The sequence below is a fragment of the Staurois parvus genome, unplaced genomic scaffold, assembly GCF_062004578.1.
Source record: "Staurois parvus isolate SC_StPar_1 unplaced genomic scaffold, SC_StPar_1.0 ptg001655l, whole genome shotgun sequence".
NCBI classification, from domain to species: domain Eukaryota; kingdom Metazoa; phylum Chordata; class Amphibia; order Anura; family Ranidae; genus Staurois; species Staurois parvus.
In genome coordinates, this window is record NW_028319451.1 from 680219 (window position 1) to 697473 (window position 17255).

At 46.8% G+C, this 17255-nt stretch overlaps 1 long non-coding RNA gene across 1 annotated transcript; it reads right to left on the reverse strand.

The window, feature by feature from the left end:
* Window positions 1-272: 272 nt before the first annotated feature.
* Window positions 273-1399, reverse strand: LOC149434848 (uncharacterized). The gene is made up of 3 exons (XR_016308608.1): window positions 1309-1399; window positions 1140-1218; window positions 273-1044 (listed from the first exon to the last, which is right to left on the reverse strand). It is a non-coding gene; the product is annotated as an uncharacterized LOC149434848 (long non-coding RNA).
* Window positions 1400-17255: the final 15856 nt, after the last annotated feature.

The window sequence follows — 17255 nt, forward strand, 5'->3', positions numbered from 1 at the left end:
GCTGTCCCATTAGAGTCCCCATCAGAGTGCCCCCTTACATCAGGTGTCCCCATCAGAGTGCCCCCTTACATCAGGTGTCACCATCAGAGTGCCCCCTTACATCAGGTGTCCCCATCAGAGTTCCCCCTTACATCAGGGTTCCCATCAGAGTGCCCCCTTACGTCAGGGGTCCCCAGCAGAGTACCCCCCTTACATCAGGTGTCCCCATCAGAGTTCCCCCTTACATCAGGGTTCCCATCAGAGTGCCCCCTTACGTCAGGGGTCCCCAGAAGAGTACCCCCCCGTACATCAGGTGTCCCCATCGGAGTGCCCTCTTACATCAGCTGTCCCATTAGAGTCCCCATCAGAGTTCCCCCTTACATCAGGTGTCCCCATCAGAGTGACCCCTTACATCAGGTGTCCCCATCAGAGTGCCCCCTTACATCAGGTGTCCCCATCAGAGTGCCCCCTTACATCAGGTGTCCCCATCAGAGTGTCCCCTTACATCAGGTGTCCCCATCAGAGTGTCCCCTTACATCAGGTGTCCCCATCAGAGTGCCCCCTCATGTCAGGTGTCCCCATCAGAGTGCCCCCTTACATCAGGTGTCCCCATCAGAGTGTACTCTTACATCAGTGTCCCAATCAGAGTGTCCCCTTACATCAGGTGTCCCCATCAGAGTGTCCCCTTACATAAGGTGTCCCCATCAGAGTGCCCCCTTACATGGATTATACCCATCTGTGTGCCTCCTTTCATCAACTGTCTGCATCAGACTGGCTCATGGATTAGTGGATCTGGGTGGGCACAGCTAAAATCTGGGTGAGCACAGCCCACCCCAGCACCCCCCTAGATCCGGCCCTGGATTCACATATTTTGTAGACTGTGAAGCCATACCCATGCATTGGATATTCATAATTAGTTTGTCACAGACATTTTACTTGGTATATTGACAGATGCCATGGAGTCAATGTGGCAGAGACGCATGGGAAGCCTTTTCACAGTTAGTATATTTCTACATTTTTCGCAGCATAAAGCTGCTTCTTCAGGAATGACGGGAATCACAACATCTACAGAAAAACAAAACAAATGAATACATACATACTGTGTAATGCACGTATATCTCCAAAAGACGTGCCCCAAGGCAGGGATCTATAAGGCTTACCCAGGGTTAGAAATTGGACCAATACACCCCGGGCTAGAGTCCAGGGAGCCACACAGACAGATCCAACACTCAATAAAAGCTGTAAATAGAAGAAAAATCAAATTACAGTAAATGGTAGCCATCATAGGAGCTACAATAACGATCCTACTATATCCAAAAAAGAACCTACCAAAAGGATCTGATGTCAATGTTTACATGTGGACCACATTGAGGCGGGACATGGGAACATTCCAGGCCTTTCCAGTTGTGTGCTCATTATGGTAAATGGCAATTCGGGTGCAAAAAACCAATCCAGCATGGAGCCTCTTTAGGAGCCTGCACCAGAATGGTAGGAGACATAATTCTTACATGTTATTACGTCCCATAACCTAGGACAGTGGTGGGCAACCTTTTTTTTCAACTGAGCCAAATCTCGCCAAAACCACGATTGAAATTTATTTTGAGAGCCACATTTTTAAAACTGAAAATACATCCCCCATATAGTAATTCATCCCCCATATAGTAATTCATCCCACATAGTAATTTATCCCCCAAAGTAAATTATCCCCCATTTAGTAATTCATCCCCCATATAGTAATTCATCCCCCATAGTAATTCATCCCCCATAGTAATTCATCCCCCATAGTAATTCATTCCCCATATAGTAATTCATCCCCCCATAGTAATTCATCCCCCATATAGTAATTCATCCCCCATATAGTAATTCATCCCCCATATAGTAATTCATCCCCCATAGTAATTCATCCCCCATAGTAATTCATCCCCCATATAGTAATTCATCCCCCATAGTAATTCATTCCCCATATAGTAATTCATCCCCCATAGTAATTCATCCCCCATATAGTAATTCATCCCCCATAGTAATTCATCCCCCATATAGTAATTCATCCCCCATATAGTAATTCATCCCCCATAGTAATTCATCCCCCATATAGTAATCCATCCCCCATAGTAATTAATCCCCCATATAGTAATCCATCCCCCATAGTAATTCATCCCCCATAGTAATTCATCCCCCATATAGTAATTCATCCCCCATAGTAATTAATCCCCCCCATAGTAATTAATCCCCCCCATAGTAATTCATCCCCCATATAGTAATTCATCCCCCATAGTAATTCATCCCCCATATAGTAATTCATCTCCCCATATAGTAATTCATCCCCCATAGTAATTCATCCCCCATATAGTAATTCATCCCCCATAGTAATTCATCCCCCATATAGTAATTCATCCCCCATATAGTAATTCATCCCCCATAGTAATTCATCCCCCATATAGTAATTCATCCCCCATAGTAATTCATCCCTCATAGTAATTCATCCCCCATATAGTAATTCATTCCCCATATTGTGTCAATTCACTTACCTTTGCTCCGCGCGTTCCTCTGGCCGTGTTCCCGCGCCGTTCCGGTCTTCAGGGCGGACTGTGAGAGGAGAGGAGTTTGTCACGCTGCCCCGCCTGCATCCTGGCTGCCCCGCCTACATCCTGACAGCCAATATTTGCCACGCTCCGCGGGCCGGAATAAAAGGTCCGCCGGGCCGTAGTTTGCCCATTGCTGGGCTAGCTGCAGAGTCCTGACTTTTGGGGCGGCCGCCCGAGAGGAGGGAGGGGAGCGGCCGCCCGGCACACAGAAGAGCCGCATTAAAGAGTGCAAAGAGCTGCATGTGGCTCGCGAGCCGCAGCTTGCCGACCACTGCCCTAGGACACCAAAGCAACCCAAACAACATTACATTAGTTCTGTTGTAGAACAATAAACTAATACACTGACAATGGGCATATCTGGAAGCATTGCCCACTAGACGTCAGATGCTACAAAGTGGCTATAATATCCTCTAGATTCATAGAAGTATAGCCTAAACAAAAAGCCAAAAACGAATTTAGACATACACAGAAGTATTAAGCCGTGTGATATGTGTATAAATATATCAAGATGATGCATGTAAGGATAGGACATGTTAAATGCTACATATTAAGGAACCAAAACATCAGCTTAGATAACAAAATGTGTACAAACCAGAGCAAATGTCCCACCACAGCATCGGTCCACCATCAACCACTACAAGCCATAAGTCTTTATCTGCCTTATATGTGCCTCCAACCCGGAACAACTAGCCGGCTCATTGAGCTCAGCCATGACAGGACCTCAAGTGCGTATGCGTGGACTCCAGCCGAGCACATGCACTGCCCACAAGGATGGCTGCCGGATGCAGGACGAAAGCCACCGCATGGATGAACATGGATGGAGACTTAGCAAACCAGCATGGAACGCACGGCTAAACTGGAAGTCCGGATACCAGATACCAGATGTGGGATGATGTCAGATGTATGGGTGTGGCTACGCATTTCAGGGCCATTAACAAGCATTGAACCCATGTATTCAGGGAGGATGGCCACTTCCAACGCCAAGAGTGTGGCTTTAATAGAAGCTGGTTTGGTAAATCTCACCATGGAGACACCATGGATGCAATGTACCTGCAGGGAAATCCTGAATGATGCTGTGTGCCCATTAGCTCTGCTCTCCCTCATCAGGACAGCATTGAAGGGGGTTTCCCATGTAAAAACCCACCATGAACCACGCTCAAACTAGAAGACACGGTGTTAATGCTGAGGGAGTTTGCAGTAAAACTTGAGTTTGAGTTGAACTGGTTCTGGCAGCCAAGTCTTGGGTGTCATAGTTATAATAAACAGACCCTGGAAATTTCATCAGAAAGACTAAACACGCATGTTTCCATACAATTATGCTAATGAGGCCTTGTGGCTCAGTGTCTTGTTCCATTGGTCGTATTTTTAGGATGGTCACCTTCATGGTTTCTAAGCCTGAGAGAAAGGATCTCCATCACCGATCACATAACTCACACCGAGCTCAAGTTCACCCTGGTAGCATTTTTTGCCTTTTTTGTGTTCTTCGTCTGATGAGTTACATTTAAAGACAAAGTTTTCTATTTGTTACATTATTGATAGTGTAGGAAATGGTTAAATCAACCATTCTATCCATGGTTTCTTGAAACCGTAGGGTTCCTATAGTAGTTGATAGGAGTTCCTTCAGCTATAGCTTACTGACTTCCCATTGGATGGTGCTTGCATACAGTGGCATCATTAGGGTTGGTGTCACCTCCATCTTTGTGCCCGCTGGGGACATTCACCGACTTGTCCTGGCGGCCATTGTCCTCAAGACAGAAAGGGAGGGGAAACCCAAAAATTGACAGTTGGATCAAGAAGAAGTGGTGAGCATTGAGTGGTGAGGACACCTTCTTACAGGAGCTTTCGAAGACTAATAGTACCCGCTGTCATGGCGTGGCGAAATTATACCCTGTGTCACATCTCAAGTTAATGGGACTATTCCACAAACATGAACCAAACTCTTGGCTTGAAAAGACAGTGCAATACTCCCTTTCAAAATCCCCATTTGGCCGAAACAAGGGATTCAACAATATTGCCTCCTGACTGCCGGACAACCACTGGCACCAACATGGCAGCATACATGTCGTAGTGTGCTGCTATGGATTGGCACCAGGAAAGGAAAATTACAGTATGTATTTGATACAATTTTCCAATGCAAGCCTAAACGAGCCCTGAGGGGGCAATTCCCCTTACTTTGTAGGGATTTTCGCTCACTTCCTGTTAAGTCGACAGGAAGTGAAGCAAAATCTCCCCAACCAGGCAAAGACAGCAACACATAAACTAGCGGGGCTTTTAACCCTTTTCTACTCTGTCCAAAACTGAAATTAAATAGTTTAGGCTATACATTACACTTTATTTATTAGCCAACTCCTTTATAAATTAAAGGCAACTAAAAAATGATTCCTTGCAGTTGTGCTGGCTTGTTTTCATCTATGGCAGCGTTTATCAACGTTGTTACCCCAGAGGAACCACTGAAATCATTTTCTGTGAACCCGTTAAGATAAATTTATAGGAGCTCAATGGGAAGAATGTCCCTTACATTGGGGGTCAGTGGGAAGAATGTCCCTTACATTGGGGGTCAGTGGGAAGAATGTCCCTTACATTGGTGGTCAGTGGGAAGAATGTCCCTTACATTGGTGGTCAGTGGGAAGAATGTCCCTTACATTGGGGGTCAGTGGGAAGAATGTCCCTTACATTGGGGGTCAGTGGGAAGAATGTCCCTTACATTGGGGGTCAGTGGGAAGAATGTCCCTTACATTGGGGGTCAGTGGGAAGAATGTCCCTTACATTGGTGTCCCCATCAGAGTGCCCCTCACACAAGGTGTCCCAATCAGAGTGCCCCCTTACATCAGGCGCCCCCATCAGTGTGTCCCTTTACATCAGGTGTCCCCATCAGAGTGCCCCTCACACAAGGTGTCCCAATCAGAGTGCCCCCTTACATCAGGCGCCCCCATCAGTGTGTCCCTTTACATCAGGTGTCCCCATCAGAGTGCCCCCTTACATCAGGTGTCCCCATCAGAGTGCCCCCTTTCATCAGGTGTCCCCATCAGAGTGCCCCCTTTCATCAGGTGCCCCCATCAGTGTGCCCCTTTATAACTGGTATCCCCACCAGAGTGCCCCCTTACATCAGGTGTCCCCATCAGAGTGCCCCCTTTCATCAGGTGTCCCCATCAGAGTGCCCCCTTTCATCAGGTGCCCCCATCAGTGTGCCCCTTTATAACTGGTATCCCCACCAGAGTGCCCCCTTACATCTGGTGTTCCCATCAGAGTGCCCCCTTACATCTGGTGTCCCTATCAGAGTGCCTCTTTACATCAGGTGCCCCCATCAGAGTGCCCCCTTTCATCAGGCATCCCCATCAGTGTGTCCCTTTACATCTGGTGTCCCCATCAGAGTGCCCCCTTACATCAGGTGCCCCCATCAGTGTGCCCCTTTATAACTGGTATCCCCACCAGAGTGCCCCCTTACATCTGGTGTCCCTATCAGAGTGCCTCTTTACATCAGGTGCCCCCATCAGAGTGCCTCTTTACATCAGGTGTCTCCATCAGAGTGCCCCCTTACATCAGGTGTCCCAATCAGAGTGCCCCCTTACATCAGGTGCCCCCATCAGTGTGCCCCTTTATAACTGGTATCCCCACCAGAGTGCACCCTTACATCTGGTGTTCCCATCAGAGTGCCCCCTTACATCTGGTGTCCCTATCAGAGTGCCTCTTTACATCAGGTGCCCCCATCAGAGTGCCCCCTTTCATCAGGCATCCCCACCAGAGTGCCCCCTTACATCAGGTGCCCCCATCAGTGTGCCCCTTTATAACTGGTATCCCCACCAGAGTGCCCCTTTACATCAGGTGTCCCCATCAGAGTGCCCCCTTTCATCAGGCATCCCCACAGAGTGCCCCCTTACATCAGGTGTCCCCATCAGAGTGCCCCCTTACATCAGGTGTCTCCATCAGAGTGCCCCCTTACATCAGGTGTCCCCATCAGAGTGCCCCCTTACATCAGGTGTCCCCATCAGAGTGCCCCCTTACTTCAGGTGTCTCCATCAGAGTGCCCCCTTACATCAGGTGTCCCCATCAGAGTGCCCCCTTACATCAGGTGCCCCCATCAGTGTGCCCCTTTATAACTGGTATCCCCACCAGAGTGCCCCCTTACATCTGGTGTTCCCATCAGAGTGCCCCCTTACATCTGGTGTCCCTATCAGAGTGCCCCCTTACATCAGGTGTCCCCATCAGAGTGCCCTCTTACATCAGGTGCCCCCATCAGTGTGTCCCTTTACATCAGGTGTCCCCATCAGAGTGCCCCCTTACATTAGGTGTCCCCATCAGAGTGCCCCCTTACATCAGGTGTCCCCATCAGAGTGCCTCTTTACATCAGGTGCCCCCATCAGTGTGCCCCTTTTTATATGATCAGTTATACCCATCAGAGTGCCCCCTTACATCAACTGTCTTCCTCAGACTGCCTCTTGGATCAGTGGATGAACTCTCAGAGACCTGAGGGGGGCACAACTAAAAAATTGAGAGTCACAGCCCACCCCAGCACCCCCTAGATCCAGCCCTGGTGTCCAATCTCAACTCTCCTGTATGGTGCCGAAAGCTGCTAGGAGGACACAGGCGTTTGTGGTAAACACCTAAATGTTATCCATTATCACTCCTATAGATAAAGGACCACCTTCAAACGTATCCATGGGGGGAAATGCCAAGCACTCGAGAGAAACAGAAAGACTTCATGGTGCAATATTATAAAAACCAATTCCTTTATTAGGTACTCATTGCACTTACTCAAGAGGTGTCCCAGCCGACACCAGCATCAACAGCATAACAGCAATCACATAAACGATATAATATAAAAGATGCGGCGCTATATCACAAGTAATGAGAAGAAAATGGAAATTATCCAAGGTATCAATATGGTGATCATAGGTGATTAACGTGAACAATAAACAAAGTAACATGCAGTGCAAAAAACAGTCTTTGTGGTAATTTCTCTCCTTCAAAGTGCTGATTCCATGCGGTGAACGTGAGAAAGGATAAGGCTGTGCACTCACCAGATGCACAGCGTAACTGCGCATTTAGAGATAAATATATCTCTGAAAAATCCTCTGGTAGCTCTTTAAGGTCAGGTCAAATCAGGTATTCCTCCACCCGCTGGATATTGATGGTAATCCACAGTCTCTCTCAGAGATGGCTCTACAGGTGATATGTGACTCACCAAGGGCCACAAAGAAAGGAGACCAATAGCGTGATACCGTTTTAAAAGATTTTATTCTAAGCAGTATACATAGGTGGGGATAAATGAACAAAAACAAACACTGACCATGAGGTAGATTAAAAGATGGCCGCCGGGACCTCCATGGTGCCGGCGGCAAGAAGGTAATGACGCTGTAGCTCCTACCCTGACGCGTTTCGTGCTAACCGCACATCATCAAAAAGGGAATAAGCCTCAGCGTCCTTGTGTGACAGCGTCCATTAAAAACCGTAAATGGCGCATGCGCATTACGGCCGCGCCATTTTCCATAAGAGATATGTCTCCATATCAGGCGCCATATTGCCGGAGACCAATATGATCTCACATGCGCGGGCGCCATTTTCACAGTCATCTGTGAGTGTCACTGAATCACCAGGGAAACTTACAATAAATTCAAAAGGTTTACATAAACCTTCAATAAGCGGTACCAGAGCTTCCTGAACTCTAAGGTCCGTCACTATGAATACAAAAAAATAAATAAATAAGTTAATACATGCCGTTGCCGACGAACCACTGCGCATGTGCGGGATCAATTCGGAATATATATAATGGTAAAAGCTCCTTATCAAAACAAGGAGTATATAAACTCATTGTAGGTAAATCATGGTGATGTAGATGACAAACATATTATAATATAAACAACAATGAATATGGAATATAAATAAACTCAATAGTAACTTCATAACACATCTTAAAACTGTAATTAATATTCAATACATGTCATGATATATGCATATAGAATGTAAATCTTTAATAAATAATAACCAAAGTATGCATAATGCCCTGAAAATACTCTATATTGGTTATAAAAAATGTATATCAAAATACTAAAATTGTTAAAAATAAAATATTAAAAGATTTAAAATCACAATGACCAAAACCATACATATATATATGTATATACAAATATATATGTGAAGAATCAAAAGATAAAATCAAAAGATAAAATATAAAAGGTACACAGAGATCTTTGAATCTATACGAATCAGAAAATGGAGATGAAAATGGAGATAAAAAATGGAGATAAAAATTGGAGATAAAGCTGGACATAAAAAACGTAATTCAAAATGTCAGCTGTTGTCTATAAAACAGTTGATATCTATATCAACGTTTAACCCTCTGGGATGCATAGATCCCATCTCAAATATCCACTTTGTCTCCAGTTGAGAAACAGCTTTTTTCTTATTAATACCCCTCCAATGGTGATGTACAATATCTATAGCTGTAAATTTGAGCGATGATGGGTCCCTATTGTGGCAAAGCCTATAGTGCTTTGAAAGAGAATGTTCCTTAAATCCACGTTTTATATTGTAAACGTGTTCCCTCAGACGGTCTCGCAACCTTCTTGTAGTGCGGCCTATATATTGTTTAGAACACGGACATTGGAGTAAATATACCACATATCTAGTATTACATGATATAAAGCTCCTAATGTCATATCGCTTATTAGTAGATGTAGAGGCAAATTGATCAATCCTCCTTTTTCTCTGGCTACTACAAGTGCAGATTACACATTTGTTACATGGAAAGAAACCCACTAAGCCATTAAAAAGCTGGATATTAGGAGGAGGGTGGATTACCATCAATATCCAGCGGGTGGAGGAATACCTGATTTGACCTGACCTTAAAGAGCTACCAGAGGATTTTTCAGAGATATATTTATCTCTAAATGCGCAGTTACGCTGTGCATCTGGTGAGTGCACAGCCTTATCCTTTCTCACGTTCACCGCATGGAATCAGCACTTTGAAGGAGAGAAATTACCACAAAGACTGTTTTTTGCACTGCATGTTACTTTGTTTATTGTTCACGTTAATCACCTATGATCACCATATTGATACCTTGGATAATTTCCATTTTCTTCTCATTACTTGTGATATAGCGCCGCATCTTTTATATTATATGCTTTTGTAAGGTTTATTGGTATCCTTTTTGATGCTGTGGCTGCTTTATTTTTTCTAGCGCTCGCAACTTCTTTTACATTTAATCACATAAACGAGCCTGGCTACTCAGCACATGCGCAGTAGCTGGCAGCCAAAAAAGTAATGACGTCACATCAATCAAGCTCCGCCCTACGCGTTTCGTCATCGACTTCCTCATCCGCTCCGTGAGGACGTCGATGACGAAACGCGTAGGGCGGAGCTTGATTGATGTGACGTCATTACGTTTTTGGCTGCCAGCTACTGCGCATGTGCTGAGTAGCCAGGCTCGTTTATGTGATTGCTGTTATGCTGTTGATGCTGGTGTCGGCTGGGACACCTCTTGAGTAAGTGCAATGAGTACCTAATAAAGGAATTGGTTTTTATAATATTGCACCATGAAGTCTTTCTGTTTCTCTCGAGTGCTTGGCATTTCCCCCCATGGATACGTTTGAAGGTGGTCCTTTATCTATTGGAGAAGTGGATTTTCGATTAACTACAAAGTTTTTCATCCTGTTATTTCGATCGATGAGGATCGGTGTGTTGCAGAGTTTCCGTTTCTGAAGATATATTTATGGATGATCTGCCATTATATTATCAAGGTTTTTTGGTGAAATTTTTCATATTTAGACACTTTTTTTGCACAAAAGTTTTTTGCGCTTAAAAGTTTTTTTATATATTTTTTTGTGGTATTGGCATATATATATTTTTTTTGGACTTATGATTTGATGATTTCTTTATATATATTTATATATTTATACACATTTACTAGCGCAAATTATTTATTTATTGGTACACTTTATATATGGTGATTTTTTGCAGCTGGTACACTATTAGTAAGTTATATCATTTTGACCATAGGCGCTATTATTAATTTTTCTTATTATCACTCCTACTAAGGGAGGCCGAATTAAATAGGAAGGTGAGAATCACCTTCGTTGGGTCTGAGCTCTGCACCTATTTCTAGCCCTTCGTAGGAATGCCAATTAAACACAATGCAGCACCCAGAACACACACCGACTGATGCCCCCCGGGGGGCCGGGATCTGGCAATGAACATTTTCATTGTGAAGCAGAGATGGGACCAGAATCCTCTTCTCTGGCATCTCACATCCTCTACAAGTTCCATCAAGACTTCACTATAAAGAAATAGAAGGTTTCCCAAAACATCTGCTGGAGGTTTCAATGCTTCAACCACGACGCCATCTTTACCCGGGTTCAGGAACATACGCCGTATACAAGGCTTTACAGAACGCAATTGTCTGCCTGATTTTATCTCTTTTCTTACGTCTTTAGTAGATTTTCCCATTTTCTTCCATTCTGTTGAGACCAGCGAAGGCAATTTTTGGACCATGAAAGGAGGTAAGTGAGCGCTAAAACGGCTGAAACACCAAAAGGAACCAAAAAAGCCTTCCAAAGCATCAATATAAAGGTGGGTGCAGCGCTAAATATATATTACACGGTAGAAAGTGTCAAATGCGATAATCACAAAAAATTATAGAGGAGCAACAGAATATTTGCACATTGTGAGATCAGCGGCGTTCGATCTTCGTCTCCAATGGCAGGCAACGAGGACAATATCGACCTTGTAGACGGAGCTGCATTAGGAGGACAGCAGAGTCATTGCTGACAGCAGAGGAAGCAGCGAGGGAACTCCAGACCAGACCATACATCTGGTGAGTGCGCAATTCTTATATTACCGGACACATCACCATACCATTGGATAGATGTTATAGATCACCAGCAACTGAAGATCATCATTGGATCTTCCGTACATCACCTTTATGGACATTTAATCATTTATATCAGCACTTTATTTAGCACCAGTGGTCACTTTATAGTGACAAAGATTTACGTTATCACCTTATGGTTGTTATAATACTCACTGCTTTTGGGGGAGCCCAATTCTTGTGTTGCCTGGGGGAGCACAAGAAGTGAATACACTATTGGGTATAAGGCACTGAGAGTACTGCAAAGACTGGAGTGCAAATCTCACATGAGAAATGGATACTGGGGAGTGAGTTGTGGGTAGTGGAGTGCAGATCTCACTGGTGACACGGATACTGGGGAGTGAGTTGTAGGTATTGGGGTGCAGATCTCACTGGTGACACGGATACTGGGGAGTGAGTTGTAGGTATTGGGGTGCAGATCTCACTGGTGACACGGATACTGGGGAGTGAGTTGTAGGTATTGGAGTGTAGATCTCACCGGTGACACGGATACTGGGGAGTGAGTTGTAGGTATTGGAGTGCAGATCTCACCGGAGACACGGATACTGGGGAGTGAGTTGTGGGTAGTGGAGTGCAGATCTCACTGGTGACACGGATACTGGGGAGTGAGTTGTAGGTATTGGAGTGCAGATCTCACCGGTGACACGGATACTGGGGAGCGAGTTGAGGGTAGTGGAGTGCAGATCTCACCAGTGACACGGATACTGGGGAGTGAGTTGTAGGTATTGGAGTGCAGATCTCACCGGTGACACGGATACTGGGGAGTGAGTTGTGGGTATTGGAGTGCAGATCTCACCGGTGACACGGATACTGGGGAGTGAGTTGAGGGTATTGGAGTGCAGATCTCACCGGTGACACGGATACTGGGGAGTGAGTTGTGGGTAGTGGAGTGCAGATCTCACTGGTGACACGGATACTGGGGAGTGAGTTGTAGGTATTGGAGTGCAGATCTCACCGGTGACACGGATACTGGGGAGCGAGTTGAGGGTAGTGGAGTGCAGATCTCACCAGTGACACGGATACTGGGGAGTGAGTTGTAGGTATTGGAGTGCAGATCTCACCGGTGACACGGATACTGGGGAGTGAGTTGTGGGTATTGGAGTGCAGATCTCACCGGTGACACGGATACTGGGGAGTGAGTTGAGGGTATTGGAGTGCAGATCTCACCGGTGACACGGATACTGGGGAGTGAGTTGAGGGTATTGGAGTGCAGATCTCACCGGTGACATGGATACTGGGGAGTGAGTTGTAGGTATTGGAGTGCAGATCTCACCGGAGACACGGATACTGGGGAGTGAGTTGTGGGTAGTGGAGTGCAGATCTCACTGGTGACACGGATACTGGGGAGTGAGTTGTAGGTATTGGAGTGCAGATCTCACCGGTGACACGGATACTGGGGAGCGAGTTGAGGGTAGTGGAGTGCAGATCTCACCAGTGACACGGATACTGGGGAGTGAGTTGTAGGTATTGGAGTGCAGATCTCACCGGTGACACGGATACTGGGGAGTGAGTTGTGGGTATTGGAGTGCAGATCTCACCGGTGACACGGATACTGGGGAGTGAGTTGTGGGTATTGGAGTGCAGATCTCACCGGTGACACGGATACTGGGGAGTGAGTTGAGGGTATTGGAGTGCAGATCTCACCGGTGACACGGATACTGGGGAGTGAGTTGAGGGTATTGGAGTGCAGATCTCACCGGTGACACGGATACTGGGGAGTGAGTTGTAGGTATTGGAGTGCAGATCTCACCGGTGACACGGATACTGGGGAGTGAGTTGAGGGTATTGGAGTGCAGATCTCACCGGTGACACGGATACTGGGGAGTGAGTTGTAGATATTGGGGTGCAGATCTCACCGGTGACACGGATACTGGGGAGTGAGTTGTAGGTAGTGGAGCGCAGATCTCACCGGTGACACGGATACTGGGGAGTGAGTTGTGGGTATTGGAGTGCAGATCTCACCGGTGACACGGATACTGGGGTGTGAGTTGTGTATCTGTCAGTAATAAATGGTTTGTCTCATACCTGCAACTGCAAGGGAGATAAAATAACAGACTTACTGGCTGGATCACCAGATGAGAATAGAAGAAAAGAAAAAAAGCTGAAAAAAAGAAAACGAATGCAGCCATCCCATCTCTGACCCGACAAGCTGCGCTATAATAAATGTCGGCTTTTTGGGTTGAATACGGCTTTCCATTTCCTTTTTATTGATCCGATACGAAGCCCGGCGTGCGACTCGCCAGACACAACGCCATTTGTGGATGACCGCATCTTTTTTTCCGGAAAGCGATCTTGGAGCAATTATAAAAGAAATTTAAAAGCCGTGTTTTACTTATGAAAAAAAGTCGATTTGCGCCGTTCCAGTTGTAAAAAATGAGGGCGATTTATTTTGAAGCGTTGTGTATACCTGCGCTGCGACTAATCATACAGATTTTCCGTGCCGACGCCGACGCGTAAACACGGGGAATTCTTGTTGTCACACAGCGTGCATTGTGCCGGGCCGAGCGGCGCGGAGTCGCTTCCAGCGAGACCCCCTCTCCCCTGTCGCTCTCGCCCCTCTAATTACAGTCTAAACACTTCAAACGCCAGTTTACGCCGGGTGATAAATCACCATCGCGGGGGCCGGGGGTGTTTTCTTACCCAAACTGCGCCCCTGATTACCCTGCAAACGGCTTTCTCCATTCAGAGGGTAATTGGCTGGTACGGGGCGATTTCCTCGGCGGCAGCTAAACAAGCAGAAAGGCCTGAGAAGGTGAGATGGCGATTAACCTCCCGCTGGATGGAGGCGACTTTATTGTATGGCGGCTTCGGATTATTTTCCAGACCACCATTAGGGATCAGAGATGCCAGAGGCGTCCCTGGGGTTGGTGTCACCCGGCGCGGTGACACTCGGTGACACCCCCTCCGACGATCCCCGCAGAATGGATCGGATCTACGGATTGAGCAGAATGGATCGGAGTCCAATCCATTATGCTCAATCCGCAGATCCGATCCGTCCTGCGGGAATCGTCGGCTTTCTTTACAACTTACCTTTTTTGGAGCGGGTCCGGTGTCACCCCGTATAGGTTGCATGCCGACGATTCCCGCAGAATCCGCACCGCATTGACTTCTTGGAGCGGGTCCGGTGTCACCCCGTAGAGGCTGCATGCCGACGATCCCCGCAGGATGGATCGGATCTGCAGATTGAGCATAATGGATCGGAGTCTGATCAATTATCCTCTACAATCCGCAGATCCGATCCATCCTGCGGGGATCGTCGGCTTTCTCGACAACTTACCTTTTCTTGGAGCGGGTCCGGTGTCACCCCGTATAGGTTGCATGCCGACGATCCCCGCAGGATGGATCGGATCTGCAGATTGAGCATAATGGATCGGAGTCTGATCAATTATCCTCCCCAATCCGCAGATCCGATCCATCCTGTGGGGATCGTCGGCTTTCTTTACAACTTACCTTTTCTTGGAGCGGGTCCGGTGTCACCCCGTATAGGTTGCATGCCGACGATTCCCGCAGAATCCGCACCGCATTGACTTCTTGGAGCGGGTCCAGTGTCCCCCCGTAGAGGCTGCATGCCGACGATCCTCGCAGGATCGTCAACATGCAACCTATACGGGGTGACACCGGAGCCGCTCCAAGAAAAGGTAAGTTGTAAAGAAAGCCGACGATCCCCGCAGGATGGATCCCGCGGGGATCGTCGGCTTGCTTTACAACTTACCTGTTTGTGGAGCGGGTCTGGTGTCACCCCATGCGGTAGGTGTCACCCGGTGCGGACCGCACCCCCCACACCTGCCTCAGGACGCCACTGAGTGATGCCTATCTAGGCCGAATTAGGCTCCGTTCACACTCGTGCAACTTTCATTGATGCGACTTTAATGCGACTTTGGGTGAACGTCGGACCAAAGTAGTGCAGGAACTACTTTGAAGTCGCCCAGCTATGAACGGGAAACTCTGAGCCCAGGTTGTCTTGGACCCGCCTCCAGGGGCGTTTATTTTGCCTAGACCAGGCTGCTCTATTGCACGCAGTATTGATAGGATTGCAATACATTTAAAGCAGAACTCCAGCTAAATATGATAAAAATGAACGGCCCGTTTAATACGATTTTTGAATCCATTCGAAATTTAGAACTCGGTCGAATTTTAAGAAACAAAATGAATCCTAGATTTAACTAATCAAACGAAATGAAATGAGTCGAATAATGAATCAAAACTAACTGGACAGTGAAAGGAGAAGCAGCACAATGATGAGTTCATCTCTCTGTCGTTCTTCTCTCTGCTCCTATCAGCATGCTCCTTGGAGGCACATTTGCAAGATGGCATGCCTGGCTGGTCAGTCTGATAGCCAGCATTATTCAATCTACTTCTTCTGAGCCCAGGTTGTCCTGAACCCAGCCATAGACTGTGACTGGACAGTGAAAGGAGAAGTAGCACAAAGAGCTCATTACTTTGTCACTCTGCTCTTTCCACCTATCGGCATGCTACTTGCCAGTACATTTGCAAGAAGGCACATATGGCTGGTCAGTCTGATAGCCAGCATCATTCAATCTACTTCTTCTGAGCTCAGGTTGCCCTGAACCCAACTGCAGCCTGTGAGTGGACAGTGAAAGGGGAAGCAGCACAATGATGAGTTCATCTCTCTGTCGCTCTTCTCTCTGCTCCTATCAGCATGCTCCTTGGAGGCACATTTGCAAGATGGCATGCCTGGCTGGTCAGGCTGATAGCCAGCATCATTCAATCTACTTCTTCTGAGCCCAGGTTGTCCTGAACCCAGCCGTAGCCTGTGACTGGACAGTGAAAGGAGAAGTAGCACAAAGAGCTCATTTCTTTGTCACTCTGCTCTTTCCACCTATCAGCATGCTACTTGCCAGTACATTTGCAAGAAGGCACATATGGCTGGTCAGTCTGATAGCCAGCATCATTCAATCTACTTCTGCTGAGCTCAGGTTGTCCTGAACCCAACTACAGCCTGTGACTGGACAGTGAAAGGGGAAGCAGCACAATGATGAGTTTATCTCTCTGTTACTCTTCTCTCTGCTCCTATCAGCATGCTTCTTGGCGGCACATTTGCAAGAAGGCACACCTGGCTGGTCAGTCTGATTATTCAATCTAGGTCATCCTGGACCCATCACAGCCTGTAACTGGACAGTGAAAAGAGAAGCAGCTCGGGGCTCTCATCTCTCTGACACTGTGCTCTATATACCTATCAGCATGCTCCTTGCCAGGACATTTGCAAGCAGGCACACCTGCTTGTCCGTCTGATGGTCAGCATCATTCAACCCTCTTCCTAGGAGCCTTGGATCCTGGACTCAACCAAACCATTGACTGGACAGTGAATGGAGATGAAGCACAGTGCTCTCATCTCTCACTCTGCTCTCTCCTCCTATCAACATGCTCCTTGCCAGTACACAGGCAAAGCTGGCACACCTGGTTGGTCAGTCTGATGGTCAGCATTATTCAATTCAATTCTTCCGAGCCTAGGTCATCCTGCCCCCACCGCAGCCTGTGACTGAACAGTGAATGGAAAAGCAGCACAGGGCTCTCATCTCTCTGTCACTCTTCTCTGTCCTACTATCAGCATGCTCCTTGTCAAAACATGAACTGATCGGATCCTTTGGGGAGGCAGCATTAAGGGGTTAAATGAACAAAAAAATCACAGCCGACTAGTAGCCTAAACTCCGAAATATATAACATCGAAATTCTGTAGAACAGCCCAAAGTGCCATAACAACTGCCTGATCTGAAGGCCTCAAGGCAAGAGGGGCGGGGGCCAAATGTGGCCCTAAAAACCACCATTCTGACATTGGATAGAAGATGTGACCAGCGGAACGTTCTAT